Raw genomic sequence first — 16,846 nt, forward strand, 5'->3', positions numbered from 1 at the left:
ACGGTGGTCCCTTGTACCCCTGAGTAACTGGAGCGGCAGGGTGTATGCTTGACCTGCAGCATCATTAACTCAGGGGTACGAGGGATCCCCACTGATCAGCATGTTATCTCCTATCCTGTAGAGATGGGATAACATTTAATCTTGGGACAACCCCTTTAAAGAGGCTCTGTCACCAGATTTTGCAACCCCTATCTCGTATTGCAGCAGATCGGCACTGCAATGCAGATACGAGTAACGTTTTTTTTTTTTTAAAAACGAGCATTTTTGACCAAGTTATGACCATTTTTATATTTATGCAAATGAGGCTTTCTAAAGTACAACTGGGCGTGTTTAAAGTTATGTACAACTGGGCGTGTATTATGTGTGTACATCTGGGCGTTTTTACTTCTTTTACTAGCTGGCGTTGTGAATAGAAGTGTATGATGCTGACGAATCAGCATCATCCACTTCTCTTCGTTAACACCCAGCTTCTGGCAGTGCACAGACACACAGCGTGTTCTCGAGAGATCACGCTGTGACGTCACTCACTTCCTGCCCCAGGTCCTGCATCGTGTCGGACGAGCGAGGACACATCGGCACCAGAGGCTACAGTTGATTCTGCAGCAGCATCAGCGTTTGCAGGTAAGTAGCTACATCGACTTACCTGCAAACGCCGATGCTGTTGCAGAATCAACTGTAGCCTCTGATGCCGATGTGTCCTCGCTCGTCCGACACAATGCAGGACCTGGGGCAGGAAGTGAGTGACGTCACAGCGTGATCTCTCGAGAACACGCTGTGTGTCTGTGCACTGCCAGAAGCTGGGTGTTAACGAAGAGAAGTGGATGATGCTGATTCGTCAGCATCATACACTTCTATTCACAATGCCCAGCTAGTAAAAGAAGTAAAAACGCCCAGATGTACATACACAATACACGCCCAGTTGTACATAACTTTAAACACGCCCAGTTGTACTTTAGAAAGCCTCATTTGCATAAATATAAAAATGGTCATTACTTGGCCAAAAATGCTCGTTTTTTAAAAAAAAAAATGTTACTCTTATCTACATTGCAGCGCCGATCTGCTGCAATAGGAGTTAGGGGTTGCAAAATCTGGTGACAGAGCCTCTTTAAGACCTGAACATGCAGTGAATAGTTTTCAGATTATATTACTGGCTCGATGATCACATTCATTCCTAGTCTGGTCTGTGCAGTTTCGGTTTACAAATATTACGGATTGGTAGTAAAGATCCAACAGACGTGGACAGAAAGAAAGTTCAACATGCGTTACTATACTGACTGTAAAGTGCAGCATGTGTTACTATACTGACTGTAAAGTGCCGCATGTGAGGCATGGACTCGCGGGACAGGGATGTAATATTACCACTTTACAAAGCATTAGTGAGGCCTCATCTAGAATATGCAGTCCAGTTCTGGGCTCCAGTTCATAGAAAGGATGCCCTGGAGTTGGAAAAAATACAAAGAAGAGCAACGAAGCTAATAAGGGGCATGGAGAATCTAAGTTATGAGGAAAGATTAAAAGAACTAAACCTATTTAGCCTTGAGAAAAGACGACTAAGGGGGGACATGATTAACTTATATAAATATATGAATGGCGCATACAAAAAATATGGTGAAATCCTGTTCCATGTAAAACCCCCTCAAAAAACAAGGGGGCACTCCCTCCGTCTGGAGAAAAAAAGGTTCAACCTGCAGAGGCGACAAGGCTTCTTTACTGTGAGAACTGTGAATTTATGGAATAGTCTACCGCAGGAGCTGGTCGCAGCAGGGACAGTAGATGGCTTTAAAAAAGGCTTAGATAATTTCCTAGAACAAAAAAATCTTAACTGCTATGTGTAGAAATTTTTTACTTCCCCTTTCCCATCCCTTGGTTGAACTTGATGGACATGTGTCTTTTTTCAACCGTACAAACTATGTAACTATGTAACTATGTAACTATGTGTTACTATACTGACTGTAAAGTGCCGCATGTGCTACTATACTGACTGTAAAGTGCCGCATGTGTTACTATACTGACTGTAAAGTGGCGCATGTGTTACTATACTGACTGTAAAGTGCCGCATGTGTTACTATACTGACTGTAAAGTGCCGCATATGTTACTATACTGACTGTAAAGTGCAGCGTGAGTTACTATACGGACTGTAAAGTGCAGCGTGCGTTACTATACTGACTGTAAAGTGCCGCATGTGTTATTATACTGACTGTAAAGTGCCGCATGTGTTACTATACTGACTGTAAAGTGCAGCGTGCGTTACTATACTGACTGTAAAGTGCCGCATGTGTTACTATACTGACTGTAAAGTGCAGCGTGCGTTACTATACTGACTGTAAAGTGCAGCGTGCGTTACTATACTGACTGTAAAGTGCCGCATGCGTTACTATACTGACTGTAAAGTGCAGCGTGCGTTACTATACTGACTGTAAAGTGCAGCGTGCGTTACTATACTGACTGTAAAGTGCAGCGTGCGTTACTATACTGACTGTAAAGTGCAGCGTGCGTTACTATACTGACTGTAAAGTGCAGCGTGCGTTACTATACTGACTGTAAAGTGCAGCGTGCGTTACTATACTGACTGTAAAGTGCAGCATGCGTTACTATACTGACTGTAAAGTGCTGCATGCGTTACTATACTGACTGTAAAGTGCTGCATGCGTTACTATACTGACTGTAAAGTGCAGCGTGCGTTACTATACTGACTGTAAAGTGCAGCGTGCGTTACTATACTGACTGTAAAGTGCAGCGTGCGTTACTATACTGACTGTAAAGTGCAGCGTGCGTTACTATACTGACTGTAAAGTGCAGCCCTGACACAAGTTTGAACACTGACATTGTTCTTTCATTTTTGTGTTTGAATTTTGGATACACGTTGCCCTGGTCATTTTACTAGTATTTATAGCTGGGGCAATATAGTATATATTTACTACACAATTGCCTGTAGCATTATGAGACCTTGCAGTTTATAACAATGATGTTCAATGAGGGCCTGTTCACATCACCGTTCGATTCCGTTCCGTTCCGTAGTCGACTCCGCTATTGATTCCGTCGGAAAACCGGAAACCAGCCGGAATGGTGACGAACGGAAGCCATTAGCGATGTTTCCATCAACATTGATATCAATGGCGACTGAAACGGAAGCTGTGCTGTCACTTTCACTTTCCGTTGCGGGGTTCACCCGACAGAACCTTGGAACGGAAGCGAACGGTGATGTGAACAGGCCCTAATGTATTTTTTTGTTCACACAGCTTTAATTTTTTTGTTTCGTTTTACAAGTTGTTTCTTACTTACAATTTTTTTTTTTTTGTGGAGGGGGGGGGGCGCCATTTCCATTTTCGCCTCAGGCAGCAGAAAAGCTAGAATCGGCCCTGGCTACACTGCAGTAACACCGATAAATGTCAGAAGTCAGCAGGAACAAGTAGTTAAAATTTCAAAGAAAGCCCCCCCGACATGTTTCGCCACGGATGTAGCGTCTTCAGGGGTGATGTGAAACACACTGTTATTCAGTGTTAATCATTTAATCGCGTTCGGCTTCACTATGTTCTATGCCCGTTCTTTCGCGCATGCGCTGAGGTCTGTTTCTCTCTGACTGCTCAGTTTCTGATTCTGTCATATCGCTCATTGCGCATGCGCACATACGCGACGTTTCATTGGTGGCTCTCCCTTTACTTACCATTCGTAGTGCTACCTGTCCATCACTGCGGTGGAGGCACGGTCCTCTATCTTGTCTCTCATTGGCTTGTGCTATAATCAAGGGACATGTGTTAGCAATTCATGGTGCATTTAACCATCGCAAATCTGTGGCGCGCCGTCATTAGCCCCTATACCCCTGAAGACGCTACATCCGTGGCGAAACATGTCGGGGGGCTTTCTTTGAAATTTTAACTACTTGTTCCTGCTGACTTCTGACATTTATCTGTGTTACTGCAGTATAGCGTTCTGCAGCCGCTTACACTCTTTATCTCCACAATAGAGTTGCTACTTAGTGCACTGTGCTGATCATTGTCAGCTATGGACTTGAACTTTTTAATTTCAGTGTAGTCTGTCTTTGCTATAATAGCCTAATAAAATTTGGTTATTTTAATTACTTTATAGTTGGAAAACAGGGCTTCTTTTGCCGGCAGGCATCCTTCTGTATATATTCCACGCCTGACCTGCCTCTCCACACCTGACGTCCACCTGCTGCCAAGTTCCTGCCTAGCCTGCCTCGCTACTGTCCGAGCTGCCACAGGTACCCTATACGAACTATATAATTTGACCTGCGTCCTGTTGGCCAGCTGCCATACCGCCAAGACGGTACGGCCCAGTGGGTCCACGAACCCTTCGTGACATATAGTCATATAAAACCTTATCTCAACAATATATAATTATAAAACCCACAACCCATAAATTCATTAATTGGTGGGGAGAATTTGTTGTTTACCAGAACCACCTCTTCAAGAAGTATGCAGTCTCTTGGTGTAGATATATGGATGATGTTTTACTTTGCTGGGCAGGGTCAGTCCAGGAACTTAATGTTAATACATTAAGCATTATGCTGATTATGCTGATTATGTATACAGTGATTCCATTGTAAGCTTTCTAGATATTAATATTGAAATAGATAGGGAAAAACGATTTACCGTTACATTTCGAATATCGATGCAAGGAATACCTTGTTATTAGCATCTAGCCATCACCCTGTATATAAGGGGAATCCCAGTGGGACAATTTCTGGAAATTCGTAGAAATTGTACGAATCTTGAAAAATGTAAAAGGCAGCTGACCTTTCTGAATAATTTATTGTAATAAATTACTCCAGAAAGGCGATAAAATGTGATTACAATTGGGCAAAAAGACGTGAAAAAAATAAGATTCTAGAGAGAGAAAGGAGACGACAGAATGATAACAGGGTATGTTTTATTTCCCGACATGACTGGGAGCTTCTACGCAGTATTATGACTAAGAACTATTCACATCTAGTTTTGGAGGAAAAAATTTGTTCCTATGTAGGCATCACACCATCTGGTCCGGAAAAGGGCACCAACATTGAAAGATATGTTGGTAAGGTCTGAATTCAAACGTAAACAGATGGAAATTAACTGTGGTTCATTAGTGATATAGGAAAAGGGGAAAATAAAAATCTTCTGTCAGCACATTTCATAAACCATCATAAGCAATCACCTTCTAGATTAAAATGTATCACTAATCTGCAACAAATGGATATATTTAATGAATGATATGCCGCATAGATAAGGTTCTGTATGCATCTCCGCTGCTGCACCCTTGTCTATGGGGGGGGGGGGGCTGTAATCCATTACTTCCCGCAAACTATAATAATCAGTGACGTTTCTCTTTGAATTGATCCCCATTATTTTAGATGCCATAAAGCACACACAACCTGCTTTACTATCTATACATACAATACAGGAAGATAGTTTGTATCTCTATGACAGTTTTAAAAAAAATACAAGGAAACTACTACAACTTTTAAAAGGAATAAAACACGTTATTTCTCTTCTACAGATTTAAAACTAATCAATGCAGCTAAAATGGAATAAATATTGCATTCCTTTTAACAAATTTAGATTTTTTTTTTGGTTTCCAATTCCATTAGTACTAATTGAACTGAACAGATCTGCTGCTGATAGTAATAATAATGGAAATGTTTGTAATCTTAGTCTAAGGCAACCCGGTATCTTAGCTGTTGAATTGTCTTACAGGGAATGTGTTATGCATTTCTTTTTAATTTAATTCATTTAATTAAACCCTTAACGACATGCTACGTATAGTTACGTCGTTGCAGTTTTGTACTTAACGCAACAGCACATAACTGTACATGGCAGTGATGGCGAGAGCTCAGAAGCTGAGCCAGAGCCATCACCAGCGGGAGTCAGCTGCATATTACAGCTGACACACTGCTGTAATGGCAAGGACAAGAGCTAGCTCCGATCCCCGCCATTAACCCCTTATATGCCGCAGTCAAAAGCAACTGTGGCAACTAGGTGGTTTGTAGCTGATTGGCACACCCGCGACATGAATGCGGGTGTGCCGATGCTTGCTATGGCACCTGGAGGCCTAACACTGGCCTCCTGATCTGCTGTGCACCGAAGGCATGGCCTAAATGGCTTACTGTCAGTGCCAAATGTGCGACAGGAAGATGGTGCAGGCTCAGAAGCTAAAAAATAAATGGACAGAAAATGATGCAAACATAAAGTAGACATATGGGAAATGGTAACTAGTAACTATTTTGTGTGGAATTACTAACTGTGTTACAAGCAGATACATTTAAATTTAGAAAATTTGTCGTCCTCGTCTGCCGAGAACTGAAGAGAGAATGAGAGTGTGCGCGCATGCATGCGCTCTCATTCACTCTTCAGGTCTCGGCAGACAAGGACGTCAAGAATGTTTGATCTCGCAAGAGAGATCTCACAGCACAAGTCGCTCTGATACTGTCCGTAGCTGATTGGATAGTGTCAGAGCGTTTATTATCATGCCCCCTGTCATATACAATAAAAGAAACACCCCATCGACATTCCAGGGTGTTATTTAAATATCGGGCGCCAAATATAGCGGCACCGATATCTAAATAATGTAGTTTAAAGTGACACAAGTTTTGTGCAGCACTGCCTATTACATGGTGCACTCAACTGCGCAGGTATGAGATGGTGAAATGTTTTCTTTAACCCCTTCGCGACATTTGACGTATCCATACTGCAAAGTCGGGTAGCGGAAGTATGGAGTGGGTTCACGCAATGAGCTCGCTCCATACGATGCCGGTGTCGGCTGTATGTTACAGCCGACACTTCAGAGTAACTAGCGGCATCGCGATCCCGCTAGTTTAACCCGTTAAATGCTGCGGTCAATACTGACAGTAGCATTTAAATCGTCAGAAAGAGGGGGGCGACCCCTTCTAATAGCTCATCGCGCCCCCCGCAATGCAATCACGGTGGGGCGATGGTTGCTATGGCTGCCTGGGGGCTTAATGAACGCCCCCAGGTCCGCCATCTTTGTACACCTATGAAGCCTTGCCTCCGGCAGGGCTTAATATGTGCCTGTCAGAATCACGATATACTGCAATACATTAGTATTGCAGTATATCGTGCAAGTGATCTAACGATCGCTGGTTGAAGTCCCCTAGGGGGACTAATAAAAAAAAAGTACAAATTAGTTAAATAAAGTTTTTTTTGTGTAAAAAAAAAATGACAAAATTAAAAGTAAAAAAAAAACCCTTTTCCCATTTTCCCCCTAAAGCATAGTAAAAAAATAAATAAACATAATTGGTATCGCCGCGTCCGTAAAAGTCTGAACTATTACAATATATCATTATTTAACCCGCACGGTGAACGGCGTAAAAAAAAAAATTGTAAACGCCACAATCTCTATTTTTTGGTCACCTAATCTCCCACAAAAAATGAAAAAAAAAGTGATCAAACCGTCGCATGTACACCAAAATGGTATTATTAAAAACCACAGCTAATGCCGCAAAAAAGAAGCAATCGTACCACTTAATCGACGGAAAAATAAAAAACTTATAGCTCTCGGAATTTGGCGACGCAAAATATATTTTCTTTTTTACACTTAGGTTTTTACATGTAAAAGTAGTAAAATATAGAAAAAAATATGTATATTTTGAATCGCCATAATCGTATTGACCCACAGAATAAAGTTAACATGTTGTTTTAAATGCACAGTAAATTCCGTAAAAAAGGCGCGCAAAAAACCATAGAGGAATCGCTGTTTTTTTCATTTTCTACCCCACAAATATTTTTTTTCCCATTCCCTAGTACATTATATGGCAAAATAAATGGTACTACGAAAAACTACAACTCATCCGGCAAAAATCAAGCCCTCATAGGACTATATCGACGGAAAAATAAAGACGTTATGGCTTCTGGAATGTGGGGAGGAAAAAACGAAAATGAAAATCTGAAAAAGGGCTGCGACGGGAAGGGGTTAAGGGTATCCAATACAGTAATTGCTTCACTCTTCACTCTTCACAACATTAATACCTCCCAAACTTATCTTTTTGAGGTTCACGTATGGTGACATGTCCCATTGACATCAACAGTCATTAAAACAACCCACTATGCACCCTCACTCTTCTATGTTTAACACTGATCACTGCGGTACAGTCTGGCTGACGTTATACATATAATATTTCCAGTGCACTGTGCAATTCTTATCAAAAGGCAGTGGCACTGGTGGCTGAGAGAAAAGAAAGTCAGGAAGATTAGAGGAAGGAGCCAAACAGGAGTCCAAACCCACTATGAATAAGGCTCTGAACATAGCGGTGGAAATCTGGATGAAGAAGCAGTTGAGCAGGTTGACGGCAGGCAGAGAAAGTGAGCACAAGAGAAGGGTACTATTACTATTATGGACTGCATCATGTGACACATTGCACGGGTGGGGTGGGGGGGGGTTGCAGGTTCACCGTTTGCCCTATGACTAAAGTAAACCTGATCTGTAATTAACACCAATTTAAGGCAAACGATTCAGATTATGTTAAAATTACAAATACTATAGGGCACAAGCGAAATAAAATACAGGTATATGCAAATGAATGTGTGGCAAAAAGTACAATCAAAATGATTTTATGTTGTGTCAAAAATGTGGTGACAAATATACTGTACTTGCTAATGGACCTGCTCATTCATTTGCAATCCGGTAAACAGAATGCTTCCTTCATTCCTAGGCATGCATTTTTGCTATTTATTTTTTGTGAATGTACTACAAATCTGTATTACAACCGGTATATTTTTGGCTTTCATACTTGTTAGTCATGGTTGACTGAAGGGTCAACGGTTCTTTGTAGAGCAACAAAATGTGTTACAGAAAGTCTACGACTAATCTAACAGGGAAAAGGAAAATAACTTTATTACTGGCATGTGTATTGGATAGATACAGTACATCACCCTGGGACAATTTCCAAGCTGACCTATTTAACAAACCATGCAGCATGAACATCTATTTGCGCCTGTGGCCATGTGTGCATTTAATGTCTTAATGTTCTCATGGACTTTTTTAATGGCTTTTTGGCTATCTACCGACATTTTTATTATTGCTTTTGTTGTTTATGCCACTCTAAAACTGATGCTAGGTTACACTGGTGTTTACATGTATTTTTCTGTGATGACACAAAACATTTTTCTATTTTTAATTCAGCTGATTCTACTTAGGAGAAAAGCATCAGAATCTATTTGGTTTATAAACTGTTTATTTATTTATTTTTTACTTTGAGGTTAAGTCACAATGGAAATAAGCAATGAAAATAAGAAAAAGCTATTGCAAAAGTCAGAGAGGTTATGTTGATAATTCCTCCGAGTTTTGCTAAAAAGGTTTCTACTCTTTTTTTTTTGGGTTAAAACAAATGGATTGGAAATACTAAATGGTTTCAAAATTGGATACAGTAAAATCTATAAATTTGTAAACATGCACTGTATAATTCACTATATAATGTCAGTTGTTTGAATGGATATGGGAAGCCACCTCTTTATTTAGTTCTGTGACTATATTTAAAAAATCCAGAGATAGGACATGCTGTTATACATGTCACAAAACTTCAAGGTGACTTATTTTATCATTATTTTATTCAGTAGTGGGTATAATGTTCCTTGAAAGGCTATTCCCATCTTAGACACTTATGGCATATCCATGGGATGTGCCATAAATGTCTGACAGATGCAGGTCATCAGGGGGGACCGGGGTTGAGTGAACCTTGTTATGGAGATAGGTGTGGGTCCCAGAGTTGGGGCCTGAGTCTATAAGACATCTATGGCATATATATATTCCATACATGTCTTAAAGAGGCATGCCCCCTTTAACCACTTGGTGACATGTACATGTAAGTGGCAGCCGCCAAGGGGAAGTATAGAGTGGACTTAAGGGCTGAGCGCACTTCATACTGAGCGGGTGTCAGCTGCTTGTTACAGCTGACACCCTACTGCAACGGGAGAAATCGAAGACCACTCCAATTCAACCTGTTTAACCACTTAGATGGCAGAGTCAAAAGCGACCGCAGTATCTTAACCATTAGAAAACCATTAGAAAGTTGAGTGGCCCCCTCCGCCAGCCCGTCATCCTCCCCCATGACGCGATTGTGGGCTTGTCATGGCAGTGTCATAATTTGAGTTTTTTGCCCATTTCACCCCACAAAGGGTTTTTTTCAGTTCTCCAGTACATTATATAGTACATTAAATACAACTCATCCTGCAAAAAACAAGCCTGACTGAAAAATAAAAAAGTTATGACTTTTAGAATGCGGGGAGGAAAAGCGAAAATGAAAAAATTCAAATTGGCAGCATCTCCAAGGGGTTCCTTATTTTCTAGAAAACAGCAGTGGCACTACTGAAGACCTTCCATTTTATGAGGGCCAGCACATTCCTGTGACTTTCTGCAGTCAACCTTTGTCATCTTCCTCTTCCTTGGCTTCTGTCTTTACTCTTCCTGCTTCAGGTGCCTGTAACGTTGGCGGCAGTCCCCGCAGCCGGGTCTCGTACCTCCTATGGTGGCCTGCCTCTCTTCCAAGTCACTTCTGTTATCATCCGTTCATGGCCGCATTGTCCCTAGTGCTTGTCCACCAGCCATCTCTAAAAGGGCCAGCACACGCGAAATTCAAAAGTCACCCAACCAATCCCCGTTGCCACCAAGACTATTTAAGTCACCTGCACTATCCACCTGGGGCCTAAACAACATTGCAACAACCTAGTTGTATCCTGTGAAGGTTCCTGTGTGCACCTGATTCCAGTCAGCTATTGCTATTTGTTGTCAGCCTGTGTCCGGTTATCCATTACCAACCTATATCCAGTCTGTTATTGCTATCTGTGGTCAGCCTGTGTCCCGTTATCCATTACCAGTTTATATCCAGTCCACTATTGCTATTTGTGGTCAGTCTGTATCCGGTTAGCCATTACCAGCCTGTATCCAGTCCGCTATTCCTATCTGCTGTCAGCGGCAATCCAGTTACTTGCTAGCTGCCTGTGTCTAGCTACCTGGTACCTGCCTGTCTCCAGCGACCCGCTTCTTGCCTGTTTTCAGCTAGGGATTTCCAGGAAACATCTTTGTATGGCTTCTGCTTACTCTGTCTACCTAGGCGACCACTGCAGCCACCGCTAAGAATAATTGGTGGCATATAGATTTATACAGCTCAAACTGAGTTCAAAATGAGCTGCTTCAATCTGTATGTATGATTTCATTAGTGGTGGCTACAGGCAGCTAAAATATGATCAGAATAGGAATTAGCTGTATGGAATTTTAAGGAGAAGCAGAGAATTTGGTTCAAAATAGCCACAAAACCATAAACCATACATAGTAAACCATAAGCCATAAGAAAAAGGGTATTAGCCGCAATTGCAATGGACAGTACGATAAAGCTCACATATTATTTTTACAGCACAGCACATGGCAAAAAAAAACAAAACATCCAAGTAACGATGATAGATTTGCTGTTTTATTCCATTTAAGCTAACAATTTTTTTTTATAAAGGCTAATCAATAAATTGTATGAGCTACAAAATTGTGCCAATAAACACTACAACTCATCCCACAAAGAAAAATCTCATATGGCTATGATGAAAAATAAAAAAAGTCATATATCTCCGAATGCAGTGATACAAAAATGACTTTTTTTCCCGTCAAACATGCTTTTATTGTGCAAAAGTATTTAAAGTATTAAAACGTTAAAAAACTATAGATATTTGGTATCACCGCAATAGAAGTGAGTTATCAGGTTATTAATACCACAAAAAACAATGACAGAAGTGCTGTTTGGTTTTCTTTTTTATTTATTTTTTATTTCCTCATTAGCCCTGTAAATCCAAGTGCTTAGAAAAATAGACTCCAGTCTTATGACGAATTTCCTTCCCTGTTGCTAAAATGTATTTTACTATTGTGAAATGTCTGATCTAAAATGGAATTTTGCCAATCGTGTATGCCGCAAGCTAGGTAATGAGGTGTTCTGCTTTTTAGCTGGCATGTTTTCTCTCTCCTTTTATCCAGTCACTGATAAATCTGAGCTCTGCTTTGTTTTCTATTGTTGTTTTATTGATGTTTTTTTTTTTCATTTCTCCTGAATTTTTTTTATAAAAAGTTAATCAATAAATTATATGTACCCCAAAGTAGTGCCAATAAAAATTTGGCCTGCAAAACAGAAGTCATCATATAGCTTTGTCGATGGCAACATAAAAATGTTCTGGCTCTTTGAATGAAGTGATGAAAAAAATCGCTCAGTCCTGGAGGCTCAAAATAGACTAGTTCTTAAGGAGTTAATATAGAATTGAAGATTAAAGGGGTTTTCCCACGAGGGACGTTTATGACATATCCACAGGATATGTCATAAATGTCAGATAGATGAGGGTCCCACCTCTGGTCCCACCCTAAACCCCATTCTAGCTTTGTTTGATCTCGCTGCCTCCCGGCCACTTCCTGGTTATATGGGCGGGTGTTGTGAAAACAGCGTAGCCCGCTGAGCTACGCTGTTTCCATAACTCACATAGTAGTGAATGGCAGTTACGGAAAGAGCATAGCATGCAAGCTACGCTGTTTCCGTAACTACCATTCAGTTCTATGGGACCTACGGAAACAGCGTAGCTCAGCGACCATATAACCTTTTTCATGGTCGGAATTCACCTGATTCAGCCGCAACACAGAGCGGCTGAATCCCCGTTCTGGAGATAGGTGCGGGTCTCAGAGGTGGGACCCGCATCTTTCTGACAGATATGTGGATATATCCTGTGGATATGTAATAAATGTGTCTCATGGGAAAACCCCTTTAAATTAGGTATATCAGACATCGTGTTTTTCTGGAAACTCTTTACCATCCTTATACTTACTTCCATTTTGTATTTTATGTCTTTCCTATCAAGAATTAATTTCAACGAGCCATGCTATAACACTGTTTGTTTTGTATAAAATTTGAGTGAAATAAGAATTATAGAGTCAAAGCATTAAAATGTATGTGAACTGTTAATCAGTAAGTTCTATATTAGATAAAAATTTTCTAGTGAAGTCTCCACTCTATTCTGCTTTTTGAAAAGACAAAAAAATATATGACATGAATCCTAGGATAGATCTCAACCCTATCTTGCCACTAATCAGGATGATTATATTACTAAATCACTGTGTAGTGCTAAGCTTAATAAGCATTACTTTCCTTTATTGGTTAATTAAACATTTTGAGAGATCTCTTTTTCTAAGACAAGCACAATCAATGTTAAACTGTCATCTCATTGTCTCTATTGCATGTGGATACTTGATTAGTTAATGTAGTACTTACAGTAATTGGAGGTAGAATGAAAGTGTCAGGTGTTCAGAAAGGTCCAAAAAGGTCCTTGAACTTTGAAACCTTTCAGCATTTCTAATAAAACGGATAAATTGCACAAAGAACATATTTAAAATTACTTGGTTAGAATGACAATGAAAAGCATGACCAACTTAAAAGTGAAATGAGAAGTTTAGGAGATGTCATTCAGTAGAAGCTGCTAACATACGGAAGGTGCATATAATGTTCCGGCTGTCCAGGCCATTGCCAGTTCATATTCAAATACAAAAATAATGTAAAGGCGGCAACACTATTCAACTTACAATTGCATTTTAAAAGGAACGTCCATATTTTACAGCACATATTTATCCATATAAAACATAAAATTCACATACAATGCCTAAAAAATTGTCTTCTGCCAAATATAATATACATTGTATACTCATGAATGGACACTGTGGTCACAAAAATTGTGGCAGCTGCCGAACCTGGAGGGTGCCATTTAGACTTTGGAGTGTGATGCAGTCTTCTCAGTCTACAGAAGGGAATGCACACACCCATTTGCCAGGAGTCAAAAGGACGGGACAAGGGGGAGGTAACCGCCTAGGGCGCCATTAAACCTTAGACATGGAGGGTGCAAGTTAACAACAATGAATGTCTGTACTTTTTTTCTGCATCTGCTCACCCCCGTTGCTATGGGGCTAGGAAAGACTGGGCCCCATAGCAAACTTTTGACTGGGGCCCCTCCTCCCCTGGGTGTCACACAACCCCCGCTTGTAGATAGTGCCTTTTTTACAGCCTCCCCTGTAGATAACGCCATACAGCCCCCTATAGATAGCGCCATACAGCCCCCTGTAGATAACGCCATACATCCCCCTGTAGATAACGCCATACAGCCCCCTCTGTAGATAACGCCATACAGCCCCCACTGTAGAGAATGCCATACAGCCACACTGTAGATAATGCCATACAGCCCCCTTTGTAGATATCTACAGAGGGGTCTGTATGGCGTTATCTACAAAGGGGGCTGTATGGCGTTCTCTACAGTGGGGACTCTGTATGGCGTTATCTACAGGGGGATGTATGGCGCTATCTACAGAGGGGCTGTATGGCGCTATCTACAGAGGGGGCTGTATGGCGCTATCTACAGCAGGTGCTGTATGGCGTTATCTACAAGGGGGGCTGTATGGCGTTATCTACAGGGGGGGCTGTATGGCGTTATCTACAGGGGGGCTGTATGGCGTTATTTACAGGGGGGCTGTATGGCGTTATCTACAGGGGGATGTATGGCACTATCTACAGGGGGGTCTGTATGGCGTTATCTACAGGGGGGTCTGTATGGCATTATCTACAGGGGGGTCTGTATGGCGTTATCTACAGGGGGGGTCTGTATGGCGTTATCTACAGGGGGGTCTGTATGGCGTTATCTACAGGGGGAGTCTGTATGGCGTTATCTACAGGGGGGGTCTGTATGGCGTTATCTACAGGGGGGTCTGTATGGCATTATCTACAGGGTGGTCTGTATGGCGTTATCTACAGAGGGGGCTGTATGGCGTTCCCTACAGGGGGGTCTGTATGGCGTTATCTACAGAGGGGGCTGTATGGCGTTATCTACAGAGGGGGCTGTATGGCGCTAATGCTATACAGCCCCCCTGTAGAGAACGCCATACAGCCCCCTTGTAGAGAATGCCATACAGCCCCCATTGTAGGGAACGCCATACTGCCCCCACCTGTAGGGAACGCCATGCAGCCCCCCTGTAGGGAACGCCATACAGCCCCCCCTCTAGGGAAAGCCATACAGCGTCCCCTCCTCTAGGGAACGCCATACAGCCCCCCCCCCCTGTAGGGAACGCCATACAGCGTCCCCCCTCACAAAAAAATGTGACCTACAGTGTGTCCTACAAAAGACATGTATCCCCTATCCACAGGATAGTGGATACATGTGTGATCGCTGGCAGCGATAAGGAGAACGGGGGACCGAAGGTCCCCTGAAGTTCTCCATGACTAACCTCTGACTTCCGGCAGCTGCGCAGCTCAATAAAAATGAAAGGAAATTAATGGAGCGCCGGTCGTGCTTTTGCGCATGCGTGACCAGCGCTCCATTAATTTCTGCGGAGCTGCCGACACAGACCCCGGAAGTCCGAGGTTTGTGATGGAGAACTTCAGGGGACTTTCGGTCCCCCGTTCTCCCTATCGCTGCCAGCGATCACACATGTATCCCCTATCCTGTGGATAGGGGATACATGTCTTTTGTTTAATGGCAGAGCGGGGAGATACCTCCCTGCTCTGCCGTAGTGTTCAGTGGCATCCCGCTGTAGCAGCCATAGCGGCTGGTAGCGGAGCCTCCGGCCATGGTGGGGGCCCGTGCCAGCGGGCGACACGGGCCCCCTCATGCCGCGGGCCCCGTAGCAGCTGCTATGGCTGCTATGGCGGTAGTTACGCCACTGGGTTTAGTGAGCATGTGTTTCATATGATTTAATACAATTGAGCTGTAAAAATGTAAAATATTATTTTTTTCCAATAATATGTAGATTTTACTCAAGATTTTTAATTTCCACAAGGAATTCAAGAGAAAAAGCACCCAAAAAATTGTTAGGAAATTTATCCTGAGCACAGCAGGTTGTTAAATTTACAGCTGGTTCACGGGATCGGGGAGGAGCGGTATCCAGGACCGATCCCTCTGCACTCAATTGTATCTGTGTCCTTAGGAAGCAGATACAATTCAGCAGTCCTTCATGCCAAGATGAGCCAAGGAATCTTTCAGTTTCCTGTCCCTTCATTCGGCGCTTTTGCCGCCTGCGTCATTCCGCAATCTACAGTGGGCTCTATGTGGGGTATTATCTTCCGGGGGGCTCTATGTGGGGCACTATTCACAGGGGGAATTCTGAATTGCACTAAATAAAGGGTGCTCTGTGTAGGAAACTATCTAAAAAGGGCCCCCGTGACTGGCACTATGAACAGGGGGCATTGTGTGTGGTGCTTTATTTACAGTGGGCACATTATATAGTAATATTATATTCAGGGGCACAGTGGATGGTGCTATCATATTCAGGGTCAAAGTGTGTGGCTCCATGAGGATTTTGTCTTAGTTTATACATGAGGAAATGTTGGAAAAGTTAGGAGCTGAAGACATTTGAGTGGAAAACTCTGCAGAGATGACTCATGGCTGGGATGAGTCATTATGGGGGTCTGGAACAGATAGAGAAGGAAAGAGAAAAATTATGACATGAATCTGAGAATATGTCACCTCTGAGTCACTGAATGTAAATCTTTATTCTTACACTGATTAATCAGTACTGTATCTACTTTATGAGTTAAAGCGGTATGATGGGTAGTATCATCCTTTTTTGTTAAATCCTTACTAGGCCTTACTGGAAGTTTAGTTTTACGCCATACAAACATATAGCAGGGGTGAAACTGAATTTTCAAATGATCTCTGTACTAAACTATATTTGTGCTAGTGCTGTATATATGTACTGGGCTTTGTTCTGGTGCTGTATATATGTACTGAGCTTGGTTCTAGTGCTCTATATATTTACTGAGCTTGGTTACAGTGCTGTATATATGTGCTGAGCTTGATTTTGGTGTTGTATATGTGTACTGAACTTTGTTCTGGT

The sequence above is a fragment of the Rhinoderma darwinii genome, chromosome 7 (assembly GCF_050947455.1).
Source record: "Rhinoderma darwinii isolate aRhiDar2 chromosome 7, aRhiDar2.hap1, whole genome shotgun sequence".
In the NCBI taxonomy this organism is placed as follows: Eukaryota; Metazoa; Chordata; class Amphibia; order Anura; family Rhinodermatidae; genus Rhinoderma; species Rhinoderma darwinii.